This window comes from Hemiscyllium ocellatum, chromosome 1, assembly GCF_020745735.1.
Source record: "Hemiscyllium ocellatum isolate sHemOce1 chromosome 1, sHemOce1.pat.X.cur, whole genome shotgun sequence".
In the NCBI taxonomy this organism is placed as follows: domain Eukaryota; kingdom Metazoa; phylum Chordata; class Chondrichthyes; order Orectolobiformes; family Hemiscylliidae; genus Hemiscyllium; species Hemiscyllium ocellatum.
In genome coordinates, this window is record NC_083401.1 from 30629150 (window position 1) to 30654596 (window position 25447).

The window sequence follows — 25447 nt, forward strand, 5'->3', positions numbered from 1 at the left end:
TCAAGCCTGCTAAGTATGATGAACACACAAGCACCTTTCAGAACACAGCCCCTGTCGTATTTCCTCAGTACTAATCATACAGCAGGAGAGACATGTCTCCGTTGTGATAGCCTGTATCAGCTAAGAAAGCTCAAAAGAAAATGAGGAGCCCACATGAGGAAGACATGGGAATTGTGGAAGACAGCTTTAAGACCAGGAGTGTCCTGTCAGGGTCAGATCTTGGCCCATCCCTTCCCCAAGCCTACTTGGAATGGAAAAACAAAACTAGCCTTCTAGCGTGGAGCCAAATAAAAGGAGGAGTTAGCTTAGTTTTGGTGTAGAGATCTACCATAGAAGGGGAGGGGCAACAGCAACATTTCTAAAAAGTGTATCCCACCAGGAAAACAAATGGATAACTTTGTTCTGCTTCTGTATAGAAAAGCTCTTTGAATACAAATGGTGTGCAAGGATGCAGGAAAGAAACAGGAGATTTGCACTAGAAAATAGAACCGGTGTAGGCACAATGGTGCAAATAACCACCTTCTGTGCCATAACACTTCAGTGATTCTTCAGAATTCAAAGCCCACTCATTGTACTCTTTAAGGTAGAGACTTTTATAGTGCAAATTCTCTGTTACCTTGTACCATAAATATAACCTTATGTGATGTGAAATTATTGAAAACAGTAGTTATGATTGTATTATGATGTCATTATTGCACATACAGGTCCTGTGCTTAATTCTTATGAAAGCCAATAAATCAACTTATCTTAAGGAATTTAATATCAATTTATAGGTGAGGATAGTCATTCCTTTACACTATAAAAGTGGATCTCATAATCTAACTCTTGAGATTTTGTTATTCAACAAAAGGACAAAGAACACTTAGTCTGCGGGGAGGGTAACACTTTGATCTGCAAAACAATGCACGGTATGAAGCAAAGAAACTGCTTTTGATCAATCTCAAAATGAATGTCCTTGATCTTCAGGTACAATTCTTCAGTCTGTGGTTGTGCAGCAGAGTCATTTATTTCCTACTTTATACTGGAAGTGTTAAAACCGTGGCTCTACCTGTAAGGTGTCTTTTAGCAAAATGTGCTCAGAGTCAATGATATATGAAAAGTTGAAAATTTGTGCAAGGAAACCAAAGAATTTAGGCGTTTAAGAATTTCATCTCCTTCAATGAGATCATTTATCCAAACTTGAATGGACATAGGGCAAATTTATTTCAGCATTCTGAAAATGTAATTATCACACTGAATAACAAGATGCCTGTGAAAGTTGGATATTGGATTTTCAGAAGGATTAGAACAAGTTGCACAAGATTAGACATGCATCTTGGCCATTGTCTAGCAGTCAGCAAGAGTTCCATGATGCAACAGTCACCATGCAAATAGTCAATAACACATTTAATTAGGCAGTGGTCAGCCTTCCTGGATATCAAGTGGAGGCACTGGTGAGTGGTAATGTCACTAGTCTAGCAAGTCAGGACCCCAGCTGCATGTGTGCCCATCCATTCTGGGAACATGGGTTTAAACCTTACTATGACAGATGCTGATTGTTGAATTCAATAAAGATTAAAATCTAAAATTAAACAGCTATCCTATTGGCAACCAGCATTAATTGTTGTAAAAATCATCTAGTCCACTAATGTCGTCTAGACAGGGAAATCTGCCATCATTTCCTGGTCTGGCCTACATATCACATGCTGGATCTTAACTGGTCTTAGGTAATTAAGAATGGACAATAAGTGTTGGCCCACAATTGGCTTCCAATTGAAAGAGTCACTAGGAACACTGGCAGTTGTCAGCAGGCTCTGCAGCTACCAGAAGCCCAGGATCATTGAGGTACTAGACCAGGTAACAGGTGAGTAAGGTTGAGATGGTGGTTTCAGGGAAGAGCTGACTGGCTGTGTTGCAAGTGAGCTGTCACTACTGTTCACATTTCGATTACCAGGTGTCTCGAAGAAGCACCACCACCACCACCACCACCCTTCTTCTACAGCAGAACCCCTAAGAACTTGCAAGAAAATCCAATGTGATTAAACCTTTCTTCCCCAGGCTTATTCAGAATAGGAAAACATTGGTATCTCCATCTCGCACTCTGTCACCCAATTAAATGATACCCCAGCATTAAATTTAGCCCTAAACTTCTGTAGTGACTTATTCAGAGCACTTTGAACTTTGGGATATCATTAAGTGTGAATGTAAATCTTTATTTTTAAATCTTCTCTGGAACTTAAAAGAAAGAAAAGTGATTGCTTTGAAAGAAAAACTCTGAAAGAAGTATGTACTAAAAGATTCTTTCTCCTGAAAGACAACCATCTCACTGAAGAAACCCAGCAAACCATCAGACAACCAGTTGCACCAACATTAAGCGGGAAAAAGGAAGAAAGCACACTCAATACACAAGAAAGGAAAGCACTAGAAAGACTAAAAAAAAATAAAAACATTGTCATCCTACTTACAGACAAAGGACACTTGACAATCATTTTCAATCAAAGAGACTACATTGAGAAAGGGAATACAACACTTACCAATAAGTGGCGATAGACCCAACCCCACAACTAGTGAACTGAACGACAGCACTACTCAAACAAACGTGAGAAATCTGGAGGAAAAAAAATGACTTCCAAAAAATGAAACCAGATGGATCCAACACACCACGCTTCTACAGATTACAAAAATTCATAAACCAGGAGCCCCCCTCAGATCCATTGTCTCATTACTGGGAACACCAACTTACAGACTGGCCAAGGAGCTACACTAAAAATTAAAACACTTAGTAGTAGACTCATGCCACTCCACCCAAGAATTCCTGAAGACCATCAAAGACACCAAGATAGAAGAGGGTGAAATAATGGTCTCCTTTGACTTAACAGCCCTGTTCACATCCATCAATATCAACTTGGCCAAGCAAACACTGACTACACTATTAGAAGAACCAAAGACACCAAACATCATCAACTTCATCAGCAAGAACAATATCATCAAGCTGGTGGACCTATGCTTTACCACCAACTTCACCTTCAACAACAAAACCTACAGACAAACCAATGGAACACCCATGGGATCTCCAATATCAAGGTTCTTAGCAGTGGCAGTAATGCAGAGACTCAAACAAATAGCTCTGCCAACCATCCAACCCAAACATTGGGTCCGCCACGTTGATGACATCCTTGTCATCATTAAACAAAACATATTAGAGGAAACTTTCAAGACCATCAAATATACCTTTACTGGCATAAAAATCACTATAGAGGAGGAAAACAACAATAAACTGCCATTCCTAGATGTCACAGTAGAACGAACAGCCAATGGAAAACTTCAAGCCAGTGTCCACAGGAAAACAACACATACAGATCAAATACTGAACTGTAGAAGCAATCACCCCAACACCCACAAATGGAGCTGCATTAGAACATTATTTCAATGAGCCACCACATACTGGAACACAGAGGAACTAATCACCTAAACAGTGTATTCAAAAAGAACGGGTACTCAATGAACACAGTCTGCCAATTTGTCAGCAACAAACAACAAGTAGATAAAACATGTCCAGAAACCCTTGCCACACTCCCCTATATTAAAGACATCTCAGAAATGACTGCCAGACTACTCAGACTTCTTGGCATCATGGTAGCCCACAAACCCTCCAACACACTAAAACAGCAGCTAATGAACTTGAAAGATGCCATACAGACAACAAGCAAAACTAATGTCATTTACAAGATACCTTGCAAGAAATGTAACAAACACTACATTGGACAAATAGGCAGAAAACTACCCACCAGGATACATGAACACCAACTAGCCACAAAACATCATGACCCTCTCTCACTAGTATCCTTACATACAGATGAGGAAGGACATCACTTCAATTGGGAGAACACACCCATCCTAGGACAAGCCAAACAGAAACATGCACGAGAATTCCTAGAAGCATGGCATTCCAACCGGAACTCTATCAACAAACACATTGACTTGGATCCCATTTACTACCCGCTAAGAAAAAGAACAGGAAGTGGCATCACCACAGGAAATGACATCACCAACCCAAGGAAACCTAAATATATAAATAGAAAGTGGACCATGCCACCAGTGCTCCATCCAGAGGCTCACTGATGATGGTGATGAAACCTCTAAAAAAATCTTCCAGCTCAGCGAGCAAACCTACATCCAGAATCTCAACCTGACCTACAAATATTCTCAAAACTCACGAAATCTTTCTCCTGTGTAAGGTCTGAAATGATAAAGTGTAGTCCTACAAGAAGGGATAAGCCATTTAGGGCTGAGATAATGATAGATGTCTTCACTTACAGAGTTGTGAATCTTTTGGAATTATCTACCCCAGAGGGCTATCAATACTCTGTTTCTAAGCACATTAAAGAATGAGACTGATAGATTGTTGGACTCTAAGGAAATCAAGGGGTATGTGGATAGGCTAGACAAGTGGAATCGGTGACAAACAGAGAACGTGGTGCTTGTTTCAGGTTTCCAGCATCAGCAGTATTCTGCTTTTATTGAAATGGAATAAATGTAGGTGTTCAAAAATAATCTTATTGAATGGCAGAGGAGGCAGTACCATTCATGACTCCTTAGATACTGAAGCAGCTTGTGTCCATATACAACAAGACCTGGGCTGATATGTGGCAAGTAACATTTGTACCTCCTCTAGATGGAATGTATTTGGATTTCCAGAAGTCATTTGATAATGTGCCATGTAAAAGGTTATTGCACAGGATAGGTGCTCACTGTATTGGGAGTAAAGTATGAGTATGGATTGAGAATTGGTTAACATACAAACACTACAACCAGGATTAATAAGTATTTTTCAAGTTGGAAAGCTGTAACTGAGGGACTTCTGCAAGGATCAGTCCGAGGGACTCAATAATTTACTATTTATAATGATGGCCTGGAAGTGGAGTGGGATGTAACATCCAAGTTGCTGATGATACAAAACTGGTAGGGAGGATCTGTGTGATTAGGACATAAAGTATATACTAATCTGAATAAGTGGGCAAAAGCTCGGCAGACAGAATTTATTGTAGGAGAGTTTTGGGTCATGCACTTTGGTAGGAAGAATGCAAAGGAAGACCATTATTTAAATGGAAAGAGAGACTCCAAAAAAAGTGCAGCACAGAGGGATCTGACATTTTTGTGCATGAACCTAAACAACTTAGCATGAAGATGCCATAAGTAATTAAAAAGGCAAATAGGATTTTGGCAAAAATATTTCCAAACATTACTGCAAACATTAGAGAAGTAACTTTACAACTTTAAGGGCTGCACCTGGAGATCAGAGTCAGAAAGTGTGGCACCGGAAAAGCACAGCCGGTCAGGCAGCATCTGAGGAGCAGGAGAGTCGACGTTTCAAGTATAAGCTCTTCATCAGGATTCCTGATGAAAGGTTTATGCTCGAAATGTTGACTGTCCTGACCCTCAGATGCTGCCTGACCAGCTGTGCTTTTCCAGCACTCCACTTTTTGATCCTGGACTACTAAATGCAGTTTTAGTCCCCGTATTTAAGAAAGGACATACTGGCATTTATCATTGTCATTGCTAACATGTATGATTTTTATGTTTAGGGGCATTTAGACAGACATGAATAGGCGTCGTTTAGAGGGATATGGACCATGTGTAGGCAGATGGGATTGGTTTAGAATGGCATCGTTGTTGGCACAGACATGGTGGGCTGAAGGACTTTTTCCTGTACTGTACTGTTCCATGTTCTATGTTCTACATCCAACCAGGAAATTCTGTGTCTCTGGTAATGGATTCTGTGTGTTCTTGTGTGGCTGATGAGCCTGATCTCAGAGTCGTATCGGTGACCACACAATGTTGGTTTTGGAGGCAGTTCAACATACTTCTTGAGAATAGCTAACGAGGTTATATTCATTAGGATTTCGAAGAATTCAGGGTGATCTTATTGAAGCATACAATATTCTGAGGGGGTTTCACAGAGTAGATGTTGACATGTTTCCAGTGGCGGGGAATCTTGAACCAGGGTTATAGTTACAGTTAAGAGTGTGGTGCTGCAAAAGCACAGCAGGTCAGGCAGCATCCGAGGAGCAGAAGAGTCAACGTTTTGGGCAAAAGCCCTTCATCAGGAATACTGTGTAAGGGGATGTTAATTTAAAACTGAGAAGCAAAGGAATTTATTCACGCAGGGGATAGTGAATGTCTGGAATTCCCTATCTTGGAGACCTGTGGAGTCTAGATCACTGTAAGTATTTAAAGAGGAGGTGGATAGATTTTTGAAGAGTTGTGGACTATGAGGAGCATACACAAAAGAGGAGTTGATGCTTGGTGAAGATCACCTACGATCGTAGAGAATGGCAAGGCAGGCTTTAGGGGTCTGAATGGCATATTCCTCTTCTTATTTATTAGTTCTTATGTTCAACAGTGCCACGCAATGACCATCACAAACAAGCAAGAATCTAACCATTGCCACTTGATGTTAAGTTGCATTGCCATCACTGAATTTTCCCATCGATATCCTTGGGGTTACAATTGACCACATGCTGAACTGGACCAACCACATGTTGTATGCTATGACTGTATGACTCTGTAACACTCAAGACACTTAGTGCCACCCAGAACAAAGCAGCCTGGGTGGTGTCATCTACAAAATACATTGCAGTCATACACCAAGGTGTGTAGTGTGTGCAGTGTGTGTGTGTCTACTTCCTTCCTATACACCCAGGAACTATAGAGATTCAGGATGGGCTATTAGAGATGGCAACAATATTGGACAAACAAACATTGCTGGAGAAACTCTGCAGGTCTGGCAGCACTTGTGTGAGAAAGCAGAGTCAACATTTTGGGTTTAGTAACAACTTTTCAGAATCAGCAATGATGATGTGAAAAAAAAATCAATTGCTGCCATTTAATTTGTCACATTACAATTCTGAATGACAGAAAACTATGAAAACTGTTTGATTCATTTTGTAAACTAAACCATAGGACCACCATTCTGTGGCTTTTCTGATAATGTAAGAGTGTATCTGTAGAGTATACCCTTCCACAACACTCTCATTCATTTGGCTAAAATTGTCCTCAACCTTAACAATTTTTCCTTTGAATCCTCTCCATTCCTCCAAACCAAAGAAGTAGCCATGGGCACCCGTATGGGGCCCAGCTATGCCTGTCACTTTGTTGGCTACATAGAACTGTCAATCTTCCATAATTACACTGGCACCACTCCCCACCTCTTCCTCCGCTATATTGATGACTGCACTGGTGGCACCTCGTGCTCCCGCGAGGAGGTTGAGCAATTCATCAACTTCACCAGCACATTCCACCCTGATCTTAAATTCACCTGGACCATCTCTGACACCTCTCTTCCCTTCCTGGACCTCTCCATCTCCATTAATGATGACTGACTTGACACTGACATGATTTACAAATCCACCGACTCCCACAGCTACCTGGATTATACCTCTTCCCACCCTACCTCCTGCAAAAATGCCATGCCATATTCCAAATTCCTCTGCCTGCACCGTATCTGCTCCCAGGAGGACCAGTTCCACCACAGAACACACCAGATGGCCTCCTTCTTTACAGACTGCAAGTTCCCTTCCCACGTGGTTAAAGATGCCCTCCATTTCATCTTATCCACATCTCGCCCCTCTGCCCTCAAACCCTACCCCTCCAACTGAAACAAGGACGGAACCCCGCTTGTGCTCATCTTCCACCCTACCAACCTTCGCATAAACCTCATCAACCAACGACATTTCCACCACCTCCAAACGGACCCCACCACCACGGATAGATTTCCCTTCCCACCCCTTTCCGCTTTCCGCAAAGACTGTTCCCTCCGTGACTACCTGTAGGGGTCCATGCTCCCCTACAACCCACCGTCCCTTCCTGGCACCTTCCCCTGCCACCGCAGAAATTCCGAAACCTGCGCCCATATTTCCTCCCTCACCTCCATCCAAGGCCCCAAAGGAGCCTTCCACATCCATCAAAGTTTTACCTGCACATCCACCAATATCATTTATTGTATTCGTTGCTCCCGATGTGGTCTCCTCTAAATTGGGAAGACTGGACGCCTCCTAGTAGAGTGCTTTAGGAAACATCTCTGGGACACCCGCACCAATCAACCACACCGCCCCGTGGCCCAACATTTCAACTCCCCCTCCCACTCTGCCGAGGACATGCAGGTCCTGGGCCTTCTCCACCACCGCTTCCTCACCACCAGACGCCTGGAGGATGAAAGCCTCATCTTCTGCCTCGGAACACTTCAACTCCATGGCATTAATGTGGATTTCACCAGTTTCCTCATCTCCCCTTCCCACACCTCACCCCAGCTGCAGCCTTCCAGCTCAGCGCCGCTCTCATGACCTGTCCTACCTGCCTATCTTCCTTCCCACCTATCTGCTCCACCCTCCTCTCTGACCTATCACCTTCATCCCCACCCCCATCCCTCCATTGTACTCTTTGCTATCTTCCCCCACCGTCCTCCCTGGACTATCACCTCCATCCCCACCCCCCATTCACTTATTGTACTCGATGCTACTTTTTCCCCACCCCCAACCTCCTCTCATTTATCTCTCCACTGCAGGCACCCTGCCTCTATTCCTGATGAAGGGCTTTTGCCCGAAACGTCGATTTTCCTGCTCCTCGGATGCTGCCTGAACTGCTGTGCTTTTGCAGCACCACTCTAACCTAGACTCTATCTGTAGAGTGTGAAAACCAGCATCTGAGGTCAGATATCATCCTTGAAAAACATGGAGGTCTGAAATACAACCAAGAGAGGGAGAAACGCACAGAAGTGAGAATGGAAACATATTTGTGCTGCAATATTGGTATCTTATGATCACATGGGGTTATGGTGGTATACATCAGCTTGGACTGAGGATTGACAGAAATTAAAATTTAACAACATGATTCTCAGTCAGTATTGGCATTTTTTCATTGACAAATTTTGAGCATTATATTTTTTAAATGAAGTTATTCAATGGTAATGGCACAGTTAGTGGCTTTAAAGTGAATTGGTTCCAGTAAAAAAAACCACATACCACCTTGGCTGAGTTGATGCAAGCACCCTTTTGATTCTCTGCCTTTTCAACCAGCTGTATGGGCGTGTCACAGAAGTGGGAAGCCATAGACGCTGTGGGCCAGGCAACTGTGCTCTGTGCCTTTGTTGCAATGCCTTGTCTTTTTGAGAACATGAATACACAAGATACATTCTTTCCTCTTTGGCATTTTCCTTCCTTTAAAAAAAATCAATTTTATGCTATTGCAAACAATGTGATTACCAGCCTGCACCTCTTGGTGCACTGACAGAGTGTCTTTCAGACAAGATGATAAACCAAGACTCTTTCATATTTTTTTTAAATGAAAAGATGGACTTGCATTTATTTGACTCAAGATGTATCAAAAACAGTGCTTGAGGTGCTTCTGAATGGCAGCCATAGTTAATATGTAGAAGGCACAGAAACCAATGTGCACACACCAAAGGTCCCACAAATAGCAAAGGGAACATATCATCAGGTAATTTGTTTATAGCAATGATGGTTGAGTGATAAATATTGATCAGGACACTTGAGAGAACTCCCCTGCTGGGTTGTCTGAAATAATGGATAAACCCAATACATTAAGATCTCCTGAAAGAACAGACGGAGACTTGGTTTAAAGTCTCATCTGAAAGATACTCCAACAGTGCAGCTTTCCCTGAGTACAGTTCAAATTATCTGCTCAAAACCCTGCAGTGACACCTGAACCCAAAACGTTAAAACTTAGTGAGAAGTGCTATCATTGAATAGCAGCTATCATCCAAAGTTCAAAATATAGTTGTGTAAATAATCCATTAAAGTCCATAGGATAATCTTGGCCATTTTTCAGAGAAAAATATTGTATTATCTGACTAGACTAAAAGATGTCCATAGACAACAACAGAAGCTACCTTAGTTGTCATTTTGCACATTTTTGTTCTCTCTCTCTTTTCTTAAAATAGCCCGTTTATAAAAAGTAATTAGAATAAAGTGAAAAGAGAAGTCAATTTAGAGGGTTAATTAATAAGTAAACTATGATAGTGATGACAGGATGGGTGATGTGTAGCATGTGGAAGCTGTTGGGTGCCAAGCTGATCCAGGGCAAACACAGCTGAAGGAATTTTGAATCCGAGTTGAGGAGTTGGAGTCTGAACTACAAACACTGAGCCACATCAGGAAAACGTTACCTCAAATTTTGTTCCAGACAGTGTCCACACCCCTTTCACAAAGTAATTCAAATTTGATTGTGATCAGGGACAAGGAGAGTGTGACTGTAGGTGACACAAATATGAAAAGAAAGAAACTTATATTTGAGGAGCCTCGGACCCTGCAATTGTCCTAACAGTTATGAGAATCTCAGATGTGTGAATGAGAATGGGGACAGCGAGGATGATAAGCAAACAGACCACAGCACCCTTACAAAGAGAGCCATTCAAGTGAGAGAAGGAAATAGGAACATAGTAGTGATAGGGATAGTATAATTTGTGAATTAAATACTGTTCTCTGCAGCCAAGCATGAGTCTTGAAGGTTGGACTGCTAGCCTGGTGCCAGGTTTAAGGGCATCAAGGTAGGAGAGAAGCTTAGAACAGGAGGGGATGGATCCAGTTGTTGACCACACTGGTACAAATAACATTGACAGAAGTGGAAAAGAGGTTCTGCTGAAAGAATTTGAACAGTTAGGAGCTAGATTAAAAAAAAACAGAACCATCAATGTAATAATCTCTGCATTACGACCTGAGCCACCAGCAACTGGCATAGGACAAATAAAGTCAAATTGTTAAATACTTTTCTCAAATCGAACCATTAGCAGAAACCATCCGGACTGATCCTAATATAATGGCCCCGAGGATTGGTACAGGCAAACACAAAATTACCCTCTATGCAGATGACGTTCTCTTATTCCTCAGTAATCCTTTAATGTCAGTGCCTCGTCTAATTCAAGTTATTAATACATTTCGTGCATTCTCAGGCTATAAAATTAATTTTTCAAAATCGGAAGTTATGCCAATGGGTGGCCTGGTTATGATACCCCACCTAATGGACGGATCCCCTTTTCCTTTCTGTTGGTCCCTGGAGGGTTTCTTATATTTAGGTATTTTTATCACGCCAGTATTTGGTCAGCTGTATAGGGCTAATTTTGTACAATTAATGGAAAGGATAAGGCAGGACCTCCAGCAATGGAGAGACCTTCCGACTTCCTGGCTAGGGAGAATAGCATTAATTAAAATGAATGTTCTGCCCCGTCTCTTATATCCTATGAGAATGCTCCCGCTGATGCTGCCAAGGCTAGCCCTACGTAAATTATATGGCTGGTTGGGCTCCTTTATTTGGAACCATAGACGGCCCCTTATTAAGCTGAAGAAGCTACAGCTTCCACAGGCAAGGGGAGGACTGGATTTCCCAGACTTTAGGAAATATCAGTTAAGCTCCCTACTAAGTTACATAGCTGATTGGGTTTTGTCTGATCCACAATCAATCTGGTTGGATATCGAAGCCTCCCAAATAAAATATCCACTTATTAACCTTTTATTTTCAGATAAAAGGAAAATCATTACAGACCACTGTAAAAATCCCATAATATTATACACAATTAAGGCCTGGAATATAATGCGGCAAAATGAGGGTAACTCACATAAAACATCTCCCCATGCACCAATAGTAGGCGCATGGGGATTCCAACCAGGGATTACAGATGCCACCTTTAAACTCTGGAGATCCAAGGGCATCTCATGCTTAGGGGACCTATTTAAAGATGGGATCCTGATGTCCTTTGAGCAGCTGCGTCTGAAATTCGGAATACCTAATGGGGATCTCTTTCGATACTTCCAAATTCGAGATTATATACAGAGGAAGACTACATTAATAGATAGTCTTTATAAATCAGACAGAGAACGTAATGACCTACGACCAGCGGGGGCATCCTCCGTTAGTACTATATACCATTTGCTACATGATGGAGTCTCAGGAGACATGGATGACCTGCTTAAAACATGGGAGCAGGACTTGGGGCTAGAAATCTCTGAGGATATGTGGAATGACATTTGGGAAAATGCTAGAAGAATTACTATCTGTAACAGAACTCAGGCTATCCAACTAAAGATACTTCATAGGGCCCATATAGCACCGGCTCGACTGGCAAAATTTAAGGCAGGAGCATCTCCAATGTGTCCCAAATGCAAAATAGAGGTGGGTACTCTTGTACATTGTCTGTGGACTTGTCAGAAAATCCGCAGATACTGGACTAAAGTAGCAAGTACCCTGACAGAAATTTTAGGAACGGAAATTAGGGTGGACCCTGGATCTCTCCTTTTGGGCTTTTCGAACTTTTCCTCCCTGGATACGCACGGGAAGAGACTATTTTCTATTCTCTCTTTCTGAGCAAGGAAAAATATTTTGGTGAACTGGGTGGCTGAGAGCCCCCCTGGACTTTCAAATTGGCACAGATTAATTATGGAATATATCCCCTATGACTTCCTCACAAATATGGTGCACCGAAAGACTGAATTATTTTATAAAATATGGCAGCCCTTTTTGAATTATATAAATGCAGATATTTCGGCCATCCTAACAAGGGCTTTTATTTAGTGAAGATATCAGACCTGTCTGCTCCGGGGCCCCTTGGGAGAGGAATCCCGCACGAATACGGGTTTTATTATATTTGATGTTAATACATTCCGAGCATGTAAGAGACTTAGGTATACACTCTGGTTAGTTATAGGTTAGATTAGTAGAAAGTTGAGTTTTGTTTTTTTTTGGTTCTCGTTTTTTTTTCTTTTCTCCTTTTTTTCTCTTTTTCTTCTCTTTGTTAAATTTTGACTATTGTATATATGATTTAATTGTACATCAATGTTTGTATTTGAGAGTTTTGTTTATTTTTGTAAATTTGCAAAAATGTTAAATTTCCAATAAAAATATCTATAATAAAAAAAACTTTTCTCAAAAGGTGGGTGCGGCTGGAATAGGTTTCAATTCATGGGCGCTGGCACATGTACTGGGGGAGAAAGGAACTGTTCTGGTATGTAAGCTTCACTTGAACTGTGCTGAGACCAGTGTCTTGGCAAATTGAGTAATTGGGGCTGTGGAGAGGGGTTTAAACGAATTAGAGAGGAAGAGAGTTTGGGAGAAGGAAAAGTGTTGTCTTAAAAAGCGACAGGATAAGACAGAATTACAGGTTGTTATTTGGAGAATGAAACCCACAGTGGAACAGGAAGTGACAGAATGCACAGACCTAGGTAAGCAGCAGCAACAAGATCAAAGGAGGGGAAAATGGTAAAAAAGTAAAATCAATGGCTCTTTACTTAAATGAGGTGAGAGTGACAGCCTGTGACATTAAGGCTGCAGTCAATCGAGTGCGGCATGAAGGAGCCCTAGCAAAACTGGAATCAATGGGTAACAGGGGGAAACCCTTTGGTGGTTGAAGTCATACCTGGCACATAGGAAGATGGTTGTGGTTGTTGGAGGTCAGTTATCTCAGCTCCAGGTCACCTGGAGTTCCTCAGGGTAGTATCCTCGGCCCAATGATCTTCAGCTGCTGCACCTTCCCTCCATCGTAAGGCCAGAAGTGAGGATGTTCATCAATGATCGCACACTGTTCAGCATCATTCGCAACTCCTCAGATACTTAGATAGTCCATGTTCAAATGCAAAAATATCTGGACAATATCCAGGCCTGGGCTAGCAAGTGACAAGTAACATTTGCGCCATACAAATGACAGGCTATGACCATCACTAATAAGAGACAATCTAGCACCCTGCAGCCTCTCCCTGTGTTAATGAGACTGGGGATAGCAAGGAGGATGAGCAAACTGACCAGAGCGCCATGATACAGGGAGCTATTCAAGCGAACGGAGGAAATAGGAACATAATAGTGGTTCTCCCCCCAAACATTCAGTGGTGTAACCATCACTGAATCCCCACTACCAATATCCTGAAGTTATCATTGACTAGAAACTCCACTGGAGTCGCCATATAAACATAGTGGCTACAAGAGCAGGTCAGAAGTTAGTAATACTGCGGTGTGTAACTCACCTCCTGACCCCCCAAAGTCTGTCCACCATCGGCAAGATACAAGTCAGGACTGTGGTGGAATACTTCTCACTTGCCTGGATGAGTGCAGCTCCAACAACACTCAAGAAGCTTGACACCATCCAGGACAAAGCAGCCTGCTTGATCAGCACTGTATCCACAAACATTCACTCTTTCTACCACTGATGACCAGTAGTAGCAGTGTGCACTATCTACAAGATGCACTGCAGAAATTCACTAAAGGATCCTTAGATCACACTTTCCAAACCCACAGCCACTTTCAAATACAAGGGCAGAGAAATATTGGAACACTACCACCTGCAAGTTCCCCTCCAAGTCTCTCACTATCCTGACTTGGAAATATATTGCCATTCTTTCACTATTGCTGGATCAAACCCTGGAATTCCCTCCCAGACAGCGTTGTGGGTCAAACCACAGCATGTGGACTGTAGTGGTTTTTAAGGGCAATTAGAGATGGGCAATAAAAAGGCTGGCCAGCCAGCGATACCCACATTCCACATGTAAATAGAATATTTTAAAATTACATTGTAGTTGGCAGGCAGAAAGTCTATGTCATAAATAACTGGTGACTAGTCCACAATCAATCTAGTTATTGCTCATCAAATCTCTATTCATACACAGCCCCTTGGCTCCAGCACATCCAGAATTAGGCTTTCTACGCTACTTGAAGCAACAGCTAGATAAAAGGCACTTACAATGAATAAAATTTGCTTTTAAAAATTGCAACAATCCGTCAATGTTCCTTGGCTTTTAAACTAATACATTTCCCATTCACAATCAAGAATACAGTAAAATTAAAATGTACGGTATCTACAATTATATGAAGCTTCATTAATTAAGGCAAGTGACAAGTATTCTACCATGAACCTGACTTGTCCCTTGAAAATAGTGAAGATTTTGAAAAGTCAGGAGGTGAATTACCACAAACTTTATACATTGATACAAATACACAAAAAAGAACAGAGAGGACCATTCAATAAAATCGTGGCTGATCCACTTGTGTTTCAACTGTACTCAATACCCCATATATGGTCTCATCAATGGCCACATAAAGCTCCAGTAAAACCTCCCTATTTTATTCTGCATTCCCCTTGCAATAGATGCCAGCACCCATTTAATTCATACACGGGATATTTTGTCTTTCCTCATCTCTTGTATTTGCATACTAATATGGTTATTCTACCAAGATCACTAGATTCCTCTGTACCACTGTTCTGCAGTCTCTCGCCATTTTACTGCTAAAGTGGACAAGTTAACATTTTCCTACATTATACATCACCTTCCAAGCTTTGCACATTCATAACCTACCATATCCCTTTGCAATCTCTTCTTGGGAATTTACTTTCCTACTTATCTGTTTCTTTGACGGTATGACAAACAGAGTTAAAAAAGGAGAATGAACAGATCTAGTGTATCAGGATTTTCAGACTACATTTGAAATTGTGTCTCATAAACAGTTTAGATTAGATTACTTACAGTGTGGAAACAGGCCCTTCGGCTCAACAAGTCCACACCGAACTGCCGAAGCACACCCACCCAGACCCATTCCCCTGTATTTACCCCTTCACCTAACACTACAGGCAATTGAGCATGGCCAATTCACCTGACCTGCACATTTTTGGACTGTGGGAGGAAGCCCACACAGACACGGGGAGAATGTGCAAACTCCACACAGTCAGTCGCCTGAGGCAGGAATTGAACCCAGATCTCTAGCACTGTGAGGCAGCAGTGCTAACCACTGTGCCACTATTGTGCAGAATAGGTGGTCACAGTATTGGAATTAATATATTTGCACAGATTGAGGATTTGTTAAAACACAGATGACAGACTGTTGGAATTGACTTTTTTTTCAGGTTGAGTAACTAATGGAATTCCACAAGGATTAAGTCCTAGACCCTCAAATGTTCACTGTCTATATTGATAATCTGGAAGTGGGACAGAATGTAACATATCCAAATTGGAAGATGCAAATATCAAAGGGCATATTGCAATAAGAACATAAGACATCTGCAAGGAGATATGGACAGGTTGAGTGAATGAGTGGGCAAAAACCAAGCAGATAGAGTTTATTGCAGGGAAGTGTGAGGTCATGCACTTTGGTAGAAGAATGAAATGGTTGATTGATACTTTAATGGAGAGAGACTCCAAAAATATGCAACCACATGGGGATCTGGATGTTCTTGTGCATGAAACACAAAAAAGTTAACAGGCAGGTGCAACAAGTTTTTAAAAAGGCAAATAGAGTCCTAGAAATGTACAGCATGGAAACAGACCCTTTGGTCTGATATCCCAACCCAATCTAGTCCCACCTGCCAGCACCCAGCCCATATCCCTCCAAACCCTTTCTATTCATAAACCCACCCAAATGCCTTTTAAATGTTGCAATTGTATCAGCCTCCACCACTTCCTCTGGCAGTTCATTCCATACACGTACCACCCTCTGCATGAAAAAATTGCCCCTTAGGTCTCTTTTATATCTTTCCCCTCTCACCCTAAACCTATGCCCGCTAGCCCCTCACTTTGTCTATTTATCCTGTCCATGCCCCTCATAATTTTGTAAATCTCTATAAGGTCACCCCTCAGCCTCCGACGCTCCAGGGAAAACAGCCCCAGCCTGATCAGCCTCTCCCTATAGCTCAATCCTCCAACCCTGGCAACATCCTTGTAAATCTTTTCTGAACGCTTTCTGAACAACATCTTTCCAATAGGAAGGAGACCAGAATTGCACGCAATATTCCAACAGTGGCCTAACCAATGTCCTGTACAGCCCCAACATAACCTCCCAACTCCTGTACTCAGTCATCTGACCAATAAAGGAAAGCATACCAAACACCTTCTTCACTATCCTATCTACCTGCGACTCCACTTTCAAGGAGCTATGAACCTGCACTCCAAGGTCTCTTTGTTCAGCAACACTCCCTAGGACCTTACCATTAAGTGTATAAGTCCTGCTAGGCTTTGCTTTCCCAAAATGCAGCACCTCACATTTATCTGAATTGGCATGGTGACTCAGTGGTTAGCCCTGTTGCCTCACAGCACCAGGGTCCCCGGTTCGATCCCAGCCTTGGGCGACTGTCTATGTGGAGTTTGCACATTTCCTCCATCTCCGGGTGCTCCGGTTTCTTCCCACAATCCAAAGATGTGCAGGTCAGGTGAATTGGCCATTCTAAATTGCCCATAGTGTTAGGTGCATTAGTCAGAGGGAGATGGGTCTGGGTGGGTTACTCTTCGGAGGGTTAGTGTTGACTAGTTGGGCTGAAGGGCCTGTTTCCACACTGTTGGGAATCTAAACTCCATCTGCCATTTATTAGCCCACTTGATTAAGATCCTGTTGTAATCTGAGGTAACCTTCATCACTGTCTACTACACCTCCAATTTTGGTGTCATCTCCAAACTTACTAACAATACCTCTTATGCTTGCATCCAAATCATGTATATAAATGATGAAAAGTAAAGGACCCAGCACCGATCCTTGTGGCACTCCACTGGTCACAGGCCTCCATTCTGTAAAACAACCTTCTACCACCACCCTCTGTCTTCTATCTTTGAGCCAGTTCTGCAGCTAAATATCTAGTTCTCCTTGTATTCCGTGAGATCTAACCTTGCTAACCAGTATCCCATGGGGAAATTCAGCCTTTAAAAATAAGGAAGCCTTGTTACAATGCTGCAGGGTGTTGGTGACCATATCTTTATATGCCCATATGATGTAGGAACAAGAGCAAGCCATTCAGCCAATTGAGTCTGCTCTGCCGCTCAATGAACTTGTAGCTGATCTGATAATCTTTAATGTTGAAAATGTGTTGCTGGTTAAAGCACAGCAGGTCAGGCAGCATCCAAGGAATAGGAAATTCGACGTTTCGGGCATAAGCCCTTCATCAGAGCTTATGATGAAGGGCTTATGCCCGAAACGTCGAATTTCCTATTCCTGAGATGCTGCCTAACCTGCTGTGCTTTAACCAGCAACACATTTTCAACTGCGATCTCCAGCATCTGCAGACCTCATTTTTTACCTGATAATCTTTAACTTCATTTTCCTGCTGTCCTTCCATAAACTTTGATTGCTTGAAAGAATTTCTTCTCCTACAGGGTAGTGAATATCTTGAATTATCTGCCCAGGGAGTTGTGAAGACTAAATCACTGAAAATATTTAAAACGATTAAAGAGAAGATGGATTTTTTTAAAAATAGTGGAGATAGATTAGCATGAGATAGGAATTGAGGCCTGAAGCAGATCAACCATGACTTTGTTAAATAGCAAGGCAGGCTTGAAGGGCTACATGGTCTACTCCTGATCCTCTTTCTTACATTCTTATGTTTTATCAGTAAAGTTAGCTACCGTATGTTCAGTCCTTACATGGAAATCACAAATATGGATTGCAAATAGTTAAAGACCCAGCACTGATCACTGTAGCACTTCAGTAATTGTAACTTGCCAACCTGAAAAAGATTCATTTATCAATGCTCTGTGCTTCCCCTTTATCCATGCTAACATGTTCCACATAGCCCACTCGTCTTTTGTGCAACAACTTCTAGTGTGATATTTTATCAAATATCTTTTGAAGATCCAGCTACACACACCACATCATGTACACCAAATGGGTTCCTAGTTAGCCACCTTGCTTGTTTCTTCCTGAAAAGGACTGTAAGTTAGGTAAACACCATTTCCCTTTCATAAAACCATGTTGGCTCTGCCTGATCACATCACGATTTGCTAAGTTTCCTCTTTAATAACTAATTCAAACCATTTTCTTATCATAAATGTTATACTAACTGGCCTATGTTTCGTGCTCTTTTTCATTCCTCGTGGATGTGGGTTTTCCTGGCTGGGCTAGCACATATTACTTGTCCTTAGTTCCCCTTGAGAAGGTGGTGGTGAGCTGCCTTCATGAACCATTGCAATCCACCTGCTGTGGGTTAACACTCAATGCCCTTAGGAAGGGAATTCCAGGATTTTGACCCAATGACAGTGAAGGAAAGGCAACTTATTTCTAGGTCAGGCGTTTCTCGCCACAGTGTTCCTAGTCTCTGACCTGCTCTTGCAGCTATTGTGTTTATGTGGTGAGTCCAGTCAAGTTTCTGGGAAATGGTAACTCCCAACAATATTGATAGTGGGGGATTCAGTAGTAGCAATACCATTGAAGAACCATTGAGAGTCCCTAGTTGGCTGAACAATTTGGGGTCCTAACATTTGGGCAGAAGCCATTGGAAAGAGCTGTTCTTGGTATGCAGTAAAATTTCTGAACATAGCCAACTTATTTCCTGACAACAGTTGTTGTAAACTATGACCTAATTAATTAAGTTAGAGACCTTTATTAATGTGTACAGGTACGGCGACTCCAGGAAACAAGGGACAGCAGAGAAGGATCAGCTAGAAGCAATGTTCTGGCCAGCAAAGGATCATCTCAATAAACCATGTGGATAGGGACCATTGTACTGTTCTCCACTCCCCCCCCCAACCATGTGTATGCATGTGTTGATAGAGGGGAGCTTTTTAAAAATTGAATTTAAGATCGGTTAGATTCAAACATGGTGCTCAAACTTAATACAGAATTATATTATAAGCACTTTCACTCAGAGGACCCGTATTATGATATTAATTAGCCCTGCTTCATTACACAATACTAGATCTAAAATAACTTTCCATCCAAAGATAGTATTACAGCAGTGGAATGGACGATGGAAGAGGACTTGCCATCTGAGGTAGTTTGGGCTGAGGTTAGAAATAGGAAAGGTGAGGTCACCCTGTTAGGTGTTTTCTACAGGCCTCCTAATAGTCCTAGAGAAGTAGAGGATAATATTGCGAGGATGATTCAGGAAAAGAGTGAAGGTAGCAGGGTGGTTGTTATGGGGGACTTTAACTTCCCAGATATTGACTGGGAGAGCTATAGCTCGAGTTCATTAGATGGGTCGGTGTTTGTCCAATGTGTGCAGGAGGGTTTCCTGACACAATATGTAGACAGGCCAACAAGAGGTGAGGCTATACTGGATTTGGTTCTAGGTAATGAACCAGGCCAGGTGTTAGACTTGGAGGTAGGTGAGCACTTCGGGGACAGTGACCACAACTCGGTGACTTTTACTTTAGTGATGGAGAGGGATAAGTGTGCGCCGCAGGGGAAGAGTTATAGCTGGGGGCAGGGAAATTATGATGCAGTGAGGCATGACTTAGGATGTGTGGATTGGAAAAACAGGCTTCAAGAGAAGAACACTAATGAGATGTGGGGATTGTTCAAGGAGCAGCTACTACGTGTCTTCGATAAGTATGTACCAGTCAGGCATGGTGCAAAGGGCCTTGTGAGGCAGCCGTGGTTTAGTAAGGAATTGGAATCCCTTGTGAAAGGGAAGAAGGCGGCATATGTAAAGATGAGGCGTGAAGGTTCAGTTGGGGCGATAGAGAGTTATAAGGTAGCCAGGAAGGATCTAAAGAGAGAGCTAAGAGAAGCGAGAAGGGGACATGAAAAGTCTTTAGCTGGTAGGATTAGGGAAAACCCAAAGGCTTTCTATAGGTATGTCAGGAATAAAAGGATGACTAGGGTAGGTATCGGTCCAGTCAAGGATAGTAGTGGGAAGTTGTGTGGGGAGGCGGAGGAGATTGGAGAGACACTAAATCAATACTTTTCATCAGTATTCACTCAGGAACAGGACACTGTTGCTGATGTGAATATGGAGTCACAATTGATTAGAATGGATGGCCTGGAAATATGCAGGGAAGAGGTTCTGGGAATATTGGAGAGGATGAAAATAGATAAGTCTCCTGGGCCTGATGGCATTTACCCTAGGATCCTATGGGAAGCTAGGGAGGAGATAGCAGAGCCATTGGCCTGGATCTTTATGTCGTCATTGTCAACGGGAATAGTACCAGAGGACTGGAGGATAGCGAATGTGGTCCCCTTGTTCAAGAAAGGGAGTAGGGATAGCCCTAGTAACTATAGGCCAGTGAGTCTGACTTCAGTGGTGGGCAAAGTCTTAGAGAGAATGGTAAGGGATAAGATTTATGAACATCTGGATAGGAATAACGTGATCAAGGATAGCCAGTATGGTTTTGTGAAGGGCAGGTCGTGCCTCACAAACCTTATTGAGTTCTTTGAGAAGGTGACTAAGGAAGTGGACGAGGGTAAAGCAGTAGATGTTGTGTATATGGATTTTAGTAAGGCGTTCGATAAGGTTCCCCATGGTAGGCTAATGCTAAAACTACGGAGGTATGGCATTGAGGATACATTAGAGGTTTGGATTAGGAATTGGCTGGCTGGAAGGAGACAGAGTGTAGTAGTTGATGGACTATGTTCATCTTGGAGTGCAGTTACTAGCGGTGTACCACAAGGATCTGTTTTGGGACCATTGCTTTTTGTTATCTTTATAAATGATCTAGAGGAAGGGCTTGAAAGCTGGGTAAGCAAGTTTGCGGATGACACAAAAGTCGGTGGAGTTGTGGATAGTGAGGAAGGAAGTGGTAGGTTACAGCGGGATATAGATAAGTTGCAGAGCTGGGCAGAAATGTGGCAAATGGAATTCAATGTAGCTAAGTGTGAAGTCATTCACTTTGGTAGGAGTAACAAGAAGATGGATTACTGGGCTAATGGTAGGCTACTTGGTAGTGTGGATGAGCAGAGCCATCTTGGTGTCCATGTACACAGATCTCTGAAAGTTGCCACCCAGGTAAATAGTGCTGTGAGGAAGGCATATGGTGTACTGGGCTTTATTGGCAGAGGAATTGAGTTCCGGAGTCCTGAGGTCATGTTGCAACTGTATAAGACTCTGGTGCGGCCTCATCTGGAGTACTGTGTGCAGTTTTGGTCGCCATACTATAGGAAGGATGTAGAGGCATTGGAACGAGTGCAGAGGAGGTTTACCAGGATGTTGCCTGGAATGGTAGGAAAATCTTATGAGGAAAGGCTGAGGCACTTGGGGCTGTTCTCATTGGAGAAGAGAAGGTTTAGGGGAGATTTGATAGAGGTGTATAAGATGATTAGGGGTTTAGATAGGGTCGACACTGAGAACCTTTTACCGCTAATGGAGTCAGGTGTTACTAGGGGACACAGCTTTAAATTAAGGGGTGGTAGGTATAGGACAGATGTTAGGGGTAGATTCTTTACACAGCGGGTTGAGAGTTCATGGAATGCCCTGCCAGTAGCAGTGGTGAACTCTCCTTCTTTATGGTCATTTAAGCGGGCATTGGATAGGCATTTGGAAGTTATTGGGCTAGTGTAGGTTAGGTAGGATTCGGTCGGCGCAACATCGAGGGCCGAAGGGCCTGTACTGCGCTGTATCTTTCTATGTTCTATGTTCTATGTTTAGTCAGTTCCACTCATTGTTCAAGGAAGCTGGTTTGTAGGATCATTCGATGACAATCAAGTTGGTTTTTCCTGGATGGTGTCAAGTTGAAAAATCTTGATGCTGCACTCATCCAGGAGGGTGGACAATATTCCCTTGTGCACCAGGGATTGTGAATAGGTGTTACCCTTCTGATCACAGCCAATGGTAATATTGGACAAGTCAAATGACGTGAAACCTGTCTCCATAGACCATAACTTCTATTTTTAAAGATTGTTTATCATGGTGTCAGTTACTGAACATATTCACAAGAGGTTAGTAATGTGTTTTTAAACACAAGAACATACAAGTTTGTTACACACACACAAAAAAACCTACTTCATACTTTGTAAGAACTTGTTGAAAAAGGTTGTAAGTTTGCTTGCAGAGCTGGAAGGTTTGGTCTTTGATGTTCCGTCACCATGCTAGGTAGCATCATCACTAAATCTCCATTGAAGCTCTGGTGCTCTGTTCTGCTTCCTTTTTGTGTGTCTTAGTCTGTTTTGATGGGTGACATCACTTTATCTAAGGGGTTGATAAATGGGGTCCAAATCGAGGTGTTTGTTGATGGAGTTCCGGTTTGAATGCTGACCTGACTCCATTGCTAGAAACCGTGTAACAGCATCGCTGAAAAACTTCACAAGATCAGTGAAATTAACAAGACAGACCTCCAAAGAATGAAACCTGAAGGAACCAATACATCCCATTTCTACAGATTACAATAAGATACACAAACCAGGATCCACCCTCAGACCCATGGTCTCACTTCCAGACACACTGACATACAAACTAGCAAATGAACTTCAACCCAAATTGAAATACCTCATAGAAGACTCATGTCACTCCATCTACTCCATCCAGGAATTCCTGAACATCATCAAAGACACCAAGGTATAGGATAATGAAGTCATGGTTCCTTTGGCATGATAGCCTTATTCACATCAATAAACATCACTGTGGCCAAAGAAACACTGTCTGCACTACTAGATGAACCAAGAACACAAACATCAGACAGCACCAACTCCATCAGCAAGGACTGCATTCTCAAACTAGTAGACCTGTGCCTCTCAACTCACTTCACCATCAACGACAAGATCTGCAGACAAATCAATGGGACACTCATAATCATCAACATCAGGATTCTTGGTAGAAGCAGTTGTGTGGGGGTTGGAACGAACAGCCATCCCCATGATCCAGCCCCAGCTTTGGGACTGCCATGTGGGTGATACCTTTGGCATCATGAAATGGAACAAATTAGAAGAAACCTACAAACACATAAACAACATCCATATTGGCATAAAGGTCACCAAAGAGGAAGAGAACATAAACAGACTCCCCTTCCTAGATGTCACAGTAGAATGAAACGCCAATGGAGAGCTGCAGACCAGCATCTGCAGGAAAGCAACACACACAGACCAGATACCCAACTACAGGAGCAATCATCCTAACACCAACAAACAGAGCTGCATCAGGACATTATTTAAGTGAGCCACAACGCACTTCAGCACCCAGGAACTAAGAGATGCCAAAATAACCACACACCCCCTCCCCCCGTACAATGTATTCAAGAACAGATACCTGAAAATGACAGTCCACCGATTCTTACACAACAAACCTAAACAAGAGAACACAACATGCCCAGAGACTCGAGCTACACTACCATAGATTAAAGACATCTTGGAGATGACAACTAGATTACTCCAGCCCCTTGGCATCATGGTCGCCCACAAACTTACCAACACACGGAAACAGCTCTTGATAAACCTGAAGGACGTTGTACCAACAACCAGCAGAATGAACATCACATACAAAATACCCTGCAAGGAGTGTAACAAAGATCACATCAGACAGACTGGCAGGAAACTAGCCACCAGGATACACAAGCACCAACTAGCCACCAAAAGACATGACCAACTATCACTAGTATCGTTAAACACAGAGAATGGGGGACACCAGTTCGACCGGAAACAATACATCCATCCTGGGACAGGCTAACAAAGACACACACGGGAATTTCTAGAGGCCTGGCATTCAAACTGGAACTCCATCAACAAACATATCAATTTGGACTTCATTTACCAATCTCTTAGAAAAAGAACCAGAAGTGATATCACCCACAACAGACCAAGGCACACAAATTGAAAGTGGGATAGAACATCAGCACTTCAACAGAGGTTCACTAATGACATTACCTAGCATGGTGACGAAACATCTAAGAACAAATATTTCAGTTCAGCAAGTAAACTTACAACCTGAACCACAAACTGAGCTACAAATCTTCTCAAAAATCGCAAGCAGAAATAAAGATTCAACTCTTTTACTCTCAACAGCAACTTTATAGATATTCTAACCTCAGTGAGGGGTCACCTACCTCTAATTTAACAGTTTTTCATTCAGTGGGCACAGTCATAATATAAAAACCAAAAGAACTCCAGATGCTGTAAATCAGAGACAAAAATAGAATTTGCTGGAAAAGCTCTGTAGGTCATGGCAGTATCTGTAGACAGAAATCAGAGTTAAAGTTTCAGGTCTAGTGACCTTTCTCAGAACAGAACAATTATAACCATGCTCTTCTCAGCAAATCTCTAAGAATGCTGGAGAAACTCAGGGCTGGCACTATCTGTGTAGAGAGAAACAGAGTCCAATACAACTTCAGAACCAACAGCATTTTGCCTTTATTGGAGTGAGCACCCTACTAGATATTAACAGTTGGGAGCCCAGACATAGTAATGTCATTGAAAATCAAGGGCAATGATTCATTTCTCTTTTGGAGGAGATAACCATTATTTATCATGTCTTTATTTGAATGTCAACACAAGACTAATTCTTCTTTAGATCTCGGTTTCATATTGGCGGACTGCTGCAGTTGCAAATGAGTCTACAATCGCCAGTAAACATCCCCAGTAAACCCAGAGCTAAAAGTTGAAGTTCTAAATTGGAGAAAGGCCAGTTTTGAAGTATTAGGCAAGAACTTTCGAAAGCTGATTGGAGGCAGATATTCGCAGGTAAAGGGACTGCTGGAAAATAAGAAGCCTTCAGAAATGAGATAACAAGGATCCCGAGAAAGTATATTCCTGTCAGGGTGAAAGGGAAGGGTGGTAGGTATAGGGAATGCTGGAT

General features: G+C 42.3%; 1 protein-coding gene across 1 annotated transcript in view; it reads left to right on the plus strand.

Moving 5' to 3' along the window:
* The window catches only part of LOC132826492 (charged multivesicular body protein 3), a 181076-nt gene that overhangs the window by 846 nt on the left and 154783 nt on the right, over positions 1–25447 (plus strand). The window lies entirely within an intron of this gene.